Below are 8473 nucleotides of genomic sequence, written 5' to 3' on the forward strand. Positions count from 1 at the left end.
ACTGCTCAAGTTATTATGATGGGTTCAGTTGAAACTGAAACAATGCCCGCTAGAGCGGTACCGAGAAGGTAAAAATTAAATCAGTATTTTCACACAAGAGTAGAGGATAGGAAGGTGATAGTGTGCCACCCAGAAGGGTGTCAGACACTTGACTTTTGGTAACGCTGCATCAGTACCAAAACAAGGAGAAATCCTTATGGCTTTACATACAATGGGCATTGATATTGACAAAATAGATGGGTTACAAAACGGGGGGTTAAACAAATATGTTATTTACCCTAAACACCCAACCCCTTTACTAGAAATGGCATCTATTGAAATAAAGGGACTGACAGCGACAGTACGGAAGACAGAACCTTTCATGCGTGAAATTGAACACAGGGCTACAGAAGTCCACATCATAGGCCTACCTCTCGAAGTCACAACTGAAGAAGTAGTGAGGAAAATAGAGGAAACATTCCACGACAAGGTTATCACCCATAAAATGGCTACCATATGTGGTTTCGCACCAATAAAGTCTGGAATCAGGGTGATCTATGTAGATAGAGAAGATGCAAAGAAAATTCCCATGTTCTTCCATGTACTTGGATTTAGACTTAGGAGTTGGTATAAGAGGTCAGAGCACGACCGGAAATACCCACGATGTTTCCAAACAGGGCATGGACCTAGAGAGTGTCCCTGCCCCGGCCCAGCAGCACAGCCTGTAACATCCAATACAGCCACGTATGTGAGTAAAGCTGCTGTATCGGCAAATTCGCAAATGATAGACGCACAAGACCAGATACTAACCTTGATACAAAAAATCGAAGCAGAGAAAGAAAAAGAAGGAAATAATGGAAAAATCAACAATGATGAGGAAACTGACACAGTTAACTCCTTACCAAGCATTGACTTGACGGAGATACAAGAAGATGAGCAAAAAACACCAGAATGGGGAAACTGTCTGACCCCAAATAAAACGGGAAAGTTAAAGACTCCAGGCGAGGAAGAGACTGTGACACTACGAAATAGATTCGAAGGTTTAAGAGAGGAAGAAATACAAGAGTAGAACCAGCAGCAGGGAAGTTCTACAGACCAGACCCCCAGACCAAAATAAAGCTTTCTACGCAAACTTTCTCCGTAGAAGCCTCAGATTTCAAAAATAAAGCTTCCTACGAAAATTAATTTGCGTAAATTCACTCCCGACTGCAATTTTTGTGTGCAAAAATCATTGATTTTGAACAGCAATTTTAGGGGGGGGGGTAGGAGAAATTTATTCCATCGATGAAGTTTGCGAAGTTTGGCTGCTAATTTATGAATAAATTTGATCAAGACCGATTCGATATCTACTACGCGGATCATGAAGATTAATCGTAATAAAACCATGCGGTGTTGCCTGGGCGCGGCTGAAGAAATTTTTGAATTTGTTTATGTTCATATCGCCGTTACACCAAGTCTGATGAATATTTCTCAACGTGTGAGTATCGACGCCATTGAACACCGATAAGATATTACAATTGTCCCTAATTACCTTTGGAATTTGCGTATATCGCTGCGTCACGTAAATCACATCGGTGTTCTTGTGTCGGCCACGCGAGAATATCCTAGCCGGATTAGTTTGCTTATCCAGCATTACATCATCGAATACGACAAGATTATTAACATCGCCATCTAAATTTTCCACGGATGGAGCTTCATTGATGTCTGTGATGAATTCGATTGTGCCTTCGTCGGTATTGTCGCTAAATTCCTTTAGCACTTGATAACAACGCTGATCATCAACGGACGGTGCAACCAAATACAACTTATCCCATTTTAACCATCGCATTATCAAATTTAGCAACAACTGCGTCTTTCCAGAACCAGACGGACCAATAATTATCATCCTAATCGAATTCGGTAACACCGCGTTGTGTTTCACCTGCTCGCGTCGCTTCGTGGCTGAAAAATCAATTACATCCATGTTACTAGAATATTATGGATCTATATTGTGTTAAGTGTCGCACTCACACAGCTACGATAAATCCAACCGAAATCGTCACACGCAATAACAGGAACGCAATTGCAGGAGAATGCGAAGTTTGTAAGACACGCAAGTTTAAATTTGTAAAAAAAAAAATAGAAGAACCGGAGGAGACATTGCCACCTCCATGAAAAATCTACCTGGGTTGCCCTGGGCGAAATATCCCGGAGAAAAGCATCTGCCAGGATACAATTACTGCGGACCCGGCACAAGGCTCGATATAAGACTCAACGATAATAATCAACCAAATTCTGGCGAAGATCCAGTAAACGCCATCGATAACGCGTGTTATTATCACGATCTTGCGTATCGTAGCGGGGATTTACAACAAAGACATCTCGCTGATATCAGGCTAATTCACGCAATAGACGCGATTCCTGACAAAAGTTTCAAAGAAAAATTGGCAACTTGGTTGATAAAAGGCGCAATGAAAGGTAAATTAGTACTCGGTGCTGGTAAATAATAATGGAGCAGATATATTATTCTCCGCGAGGATTTTGGCGAGGAAAATCAGCAATTGCCAAACTTGCCAAGGCCGCAAAAGTAAAACAATCCACCGCTGAATCGTGGTTATCGAAACAGGCAGTCTGGCAAATTTATCTTCCTCCGCCTAAGAAAATATCATATGCGAGTTTCTCTGTCAGCGTCCCTAATGAAGTTCATCAGGCTGATCTTATGTTTCTTCCTTACGATACCGTCGACGGAGTCACATATAAATACGTGTTAACGGTTGTTGATATCGCAAGCAGATACAAGGAAGCCGAGCCGTTATCGAATAAAACAGCAACGGAGATCGCTAAGGCGTTTAGCGAAATTTATTCACGATCTCCATTAACATGGCCGAAGCTTCTCCAGGTTGATCCAGGTCGAGAATTTCTTGGCGCGGTTACTTCACTGATGAAAAAGAATAATGTTAAAATCCGTCGCGGTATTGTAGGTGTTCATCACAATCAGGCTATCGTCGAAAGATTCAATAAAACTCTTGCAGAACGATTATTCGGATATCAGTACGCGCGTGAATTCATCCAAGATAATCGATCTCATGATTGGGTATCGAGGTTGCCTCATGTGATTAACGCGCTAAATAACGAAGTAACTCGAATAATAGCAATGAAACCCGCAATTGCGATTACAAAATTGAAAATACCCCTAAAGCGAGATTCCACAATTCCGCCTGTGCTAGGTAACGTCACGGTCCGGTATTTATATAAAGAAGGTGAGGCTGAAGGAGGAAGAAAAAGAGCAACCGATCCAAATTGGAGCGTTACGACACATAAAATATCGGCCGTAACAAGATCGTCAGGAAGACCAGCAATTTATTTTCTAGATTCACTAGCGCCACAACGCGGATTTACCAAGGAGGAATTACAAATAATACCGAAAGATACTCAACTACCGCCAGCGTCATTAATGTGAAACCGAATTCTACCTAACTGAGATAATTTTCTTACTCTTGACACGGCTAAATACACTAAATTTGACCAGGAAATTCTATCATCGACGATCCAAACCTGACCATGCACGGTTAATCCCTGCGATGAGTGTATCGTTGTTGCGTATCCAAGTTTCCATGGCGATCTTTCTGCGTTTATCGCGTCATTAACAAGATTAATATCAACAAGAATAATATCGTTAAGTACCAAGATCTTTTCCTCTCCGCAGGGTAGAGTAACACTGATATTTTGTTTCCTGGTATCAGCGGGCCTGTAACATAACGGCACCTGTAATGTTGGAAATTTCTCGCAATGAAGCTTGAATAACATTTCCTGAATAACATCACGAACAATTTTCCTACTAGCAACAATCAGATGATCGGGACGCCACAAATTAAGAAAAATATCCATCGGAGTCTCGTCGATTATTCTTCTCATCACATCGCATTGAATTTTATTCGGTTGTAATCGAATTATTTTCTTAAATTCAGTCAGTAAAATATCATCGGATCTGTAATCGGCGTCGATTTCCTCATAATAGTCAACGAAATTTCTGAGCCATTCATGAGGAGATTCACCATCAATCGGATCAGGCTGGCCATGATCTCCGCACATTACCACGGCGGTATTTTTTTCCTCCAGCCAAATCAGGAACGATTTTAATACAACTAAATTTACTGTGCAAATTTCATCAAATATTATAATTTTGTTGATATATTTATTTCCCATACGAGCCGAATCCCATAATCCACCGCTGTATTTGAAATAACTATGATACGTACAAGAATCAACGTCGCGTTGCCTTATTTCTCGCGCTAATCTGTGAGTTGGAGTCAATACTATCATATCAGATTTCGCAAATAAATTTATCGCTCGCGTTGTTTTCCCGCTACCACCAGGACCATTTAGGTAAACGAATTTGTTACGTGAAATCGGGTCAAAAGCAGTTGCAGCCATCGATATTTCCTCGCATTTATCTTGATGAAATTTATCGCAATCTTCGACATCGGCGTCTTCGCAATAATCTAGAATATCCTCGTTTTTTATCCTCCAAGTTCCCCAGGAGCCATCGGAGATTAAATTTTCTAGCCTATACTGATATTTCTTATCGATATAAAACGAATCCGTTGCTACCCTTACCGCGATATCAGAAAATTTATTTATCATCGACAGTAAATTTATGCTCACATAAGCGAGCATCGATGATCTCAAATGCGTATACTGCGCTGATTCTCCGTCGAGATAGCTAATTACGGTACCTAATTTTTCTCCGTCAATGATAATATTCTCTCTGTTGCAGAATATTCCTCGCGATACCGTATCGGCAATAATAAAGTCCATCTCGGCATCGTTGATAAACAACCTAGCGTGTCGGTGTTTATGATCAACGGATCCTCCTTGAGTAAATTTGCCAATTATTTTTCTTCCGATATCTTTCGCGTTTTCACAATCCGTCGGCAACCACACTTTAGTTTGTTTCCTGTATGATATAATTGCCTCACTAACCGTCAACGATACCAACATCGACGAATCCAGCATATATCTCAACAACACTGTAGGGACCCAACGACGCTGCGATAAATGCCGACCAAACCAAATATAACAAATTTTATGTAAATTTTCAGCAAACTCGAATGAAGTGACACAAGCGAATCCTGTCATGACAAAATCAGGTAACGGTCCGTTAATTGCCACTCTCGTCATCTCGCTGGTGGGATGGCCGAATTTAGCAAAATAATCCGCACAATCGCCGTATCCGAGGAAACTTCCAGGATAGCACGCGCTCATATCAACGGAGATCATATCTTCGAAATAATATTTGGTATTCCACAATCCGCCATGGCCGTACTCGATACAGCTAAGTTGAATATCAGTGAGATATTCATTCCTTGTGGGTTTCCACGAGTTTCTTTCTCTGGCAGCGTGAGCAGCAACAGACGGAACAGTAAAACAATTTGTCAGTAACTGATCAGGATTTGACGAATATTTCACCGCGATATTTTTCATAGATTCATGTAATTTTTCATCACGGTAAATATCTCCTCGCGGCAAGATAAACTGATCATATTTTTCTTCGCTCGAGAATAACCAAACCGATATTGGATCAGATGCGGCTAATATTTTGATATATCGGAACATGGCATCAGCGCCTTCCACGGGATAAAATTTAACAGCGCGATCTCGCGGGAATATCATTACCGACTGCGACCACGCATGTGAATTATGATCAACAATCTCGATTGGAACTCCTCGAGATCTATACGGCGACGAATATAATATTTCTCCTGATAGCGTTTTCACCGTAATAGGAAATTTAAGTTTCTTGCTCAACACAGCAACATCGTCAATCGATGCGCCATCAACAACTGTCTTCGCCCACGCGTTAATTTTATTCAACCTCAACTGAGTCAATCCAGATCCACGACGAGCGTTTTTCATATGCTCGATAACGCGCTCGGCAACGCAATTTATCATCGGCGATTCTTTCATCGCAGGTAGATTTTTCATGTCAGGATTATTATTCAACCGATAAATTCCATAAACAACAGCGCTAGATGGATACGCCCTAGCATAATAAGGACCGTCAATTCCCAATAATAATCCTGGCTTCGAATTTTTATCAAAAACAACATTTTTCTTACCGCCACGCACGGGATCTCGTTTATCGCGAATAATCCAAGTGTCGTCAGGCATTTGTGCAATAAATTTTATCCCAAAGATAAATCGTTCTTCCTTGTGTTCGGATTTTATATGCTCGATTATCTTCTTGGCCCGTTCCAGATTCATCGTAGCATCAACAGAGTTAGTTTTCCATGTCGACCAAGTGTGAATCGCTCCATCATCGAGGAATTCTCTCTTCGCGCGATCTACCTCAGGAATGATATATTCTGCCTCATCAAGATCAAATGTATCCATTATTATATTTTAGACAAATATTTAAATTATAATATGCAGTGCAAATGGATACCAATCGGATCAACAAAATCATGCGACAAATCCTGCAGAGGAGATTATTGTGGCGCTCACATATATGCGATTCGACGAGGCAGTAAAGGACCACAACGGTGCTTAGTTTGCCAAGTTGGCACTCGAGGGAAGACTCGATTGTGTTTGTCCTGTGGAGGGAAAAATTATCGGGAATTGCTCAGATATTACAAAAAGAAATCTTCCTCGATAATAACTTGCGAAGAGGATTATATTAATCGATTCAAGGCAAATTACGATTTAGACAAATGGAATATTGTATATGGAAATGAAATCGACGATTCCTCCAGCAACAATCACATGCGAGTTTAAATCTCATCCTACGATCGAGGGATACGAGGCGTCATCAGATGGTATTGTCAGAAATGCTAAAACGAAGAAACGTGTTGGTAATTTTAATAAATTTGGATATCTTAGATTTTCTGTCAACAAAAATAATAAAAGAAGAGGAACAAATTATTTCTGTCACAGATTCGTATACGAGTGTTATCACGGACCGATAGAAATTGGACTTGTTATCGACCATATCGATGGAAATAAAGCTAATAATAAATTATTTAATCTTCGAGCGGTAACTCAGAGTGAAAACTCTAAAGGTAACGGCTGCGGATATCGATCAGCTAAAGCAGTAAAATCAGTAAATCAAGAAACAAATGAGGAAATCGTATTCACATCGATAAACGCCGCTGCAAGATACTTCGGTATTCATTCGAATTCCGTGCAATGTGCGGCAGAAAAAATAACTAGCGCAGCATTTTCCTACAAATTTGGCGAGTGGATCAAATTTTACTATATTCCGATAATATCCGAAGAAAATTAATTAAATATTACAAAATTAATATACATGGATGAACAAACCATAAGCAATATTATCGAAGCCATCGATGATCTGAGAAAGAAAAAAATAAATCTTCCCTCGGAGTTGGACGCGAATAAAATCCGATCCGAATTCGAGACGATTGTTCAGGGGAAACTTGAATACAAATACACGCTGCCGTCAGAGTACAAATTAATAAAGAAAATCCAGATTGCGATGTATCAATCACTTGCGACAGTCAGCGATGATCGCGTCGAGGATTTCGTTAAATTATCGACGCTGGTAGAAAAAGCTAGGTTGATTTTATCAGAAGCATACGAGTCAAAAAAAATTACAAGTTCACGCATCAGACAACTGAAAAAACTTGTCGATGAGAGCAAGGCCAAGGAAATCGCAGACTCTTGAATTTTCCTGAATATTTTCCGCAAACAACAAAAAAAAACAAAAATTAAAAAAATATATTAATTTTGAAAATTTCCCTGGATTTTATTTATTTTTTTGGCCCGTTTTTCCCTGGCAGATGGATTTACGATCTTACCAGCAGATTGATACTTATCGTTTCCCCGCGTATATCAATCAAATTTCCTTTCTGATCCGTTAGTTTGAAATTTATCTTCGACAATAATCGATTATGACATCGCAGATAAAACGGATTCACCGGCTCCTTTATTATCAAATAACCCGGAGAGGCGCTAGGTGAAAACGAATACAATATAAATCCCTGCTGCGCCTGATTTGACTCTGACGAATCAACATTGTAGCTGCCCTCGACAACATCCGCGTGAAGATAAATCGCGATAACTTCCGTTATATTAACGATACCTGGCGAGATATGCCGCCCTTGCCCGGCGGGATCGTTATTGTGTTTGAGAATCAATTCCGATTGTATTTTTTTAGTCCACGCGGCATGTAATTTCGGAAATAAATCATCGATGGTATCAGTGACGGATTTTCTCAGTTTATCAACATCATAATCGGGAAATTTGAAATTTGGTAGCGTTTCCTCGGTTAAACTAAATACTCTCATGAATTTTTGTTTTTCTCCTGAATTTTTGATCAACTCGAATTTGCTAATAGGAAGAACATAATCGGCAATTGATATATCGTCGACTATCGCCTGAATAAACATTCCATGATAATATTCAACATCATTCGCGAGTTGATTTAAAATCTTCACGCGTTTGATAATTTCGCTACATGAGCCTGATTTATTTAAGATGCATTCATGAAAGGATT

Source organism: Sinohyriopsis cumingii, chromosome 5 (assembly GCF_028554795.1).
Source record: "Sinohyriopsis cumingii isolate HCF-2022 chromosome 5, ASM2855479v2, whole genome shotgun sequence".
Taxonomy (NCBI): Eukaryota; Metazoa; Mollusca; class Bivalvia; order Unionida; family Unionidae; genus Sinohyriopsis; species Sinohyriopsis cumingii.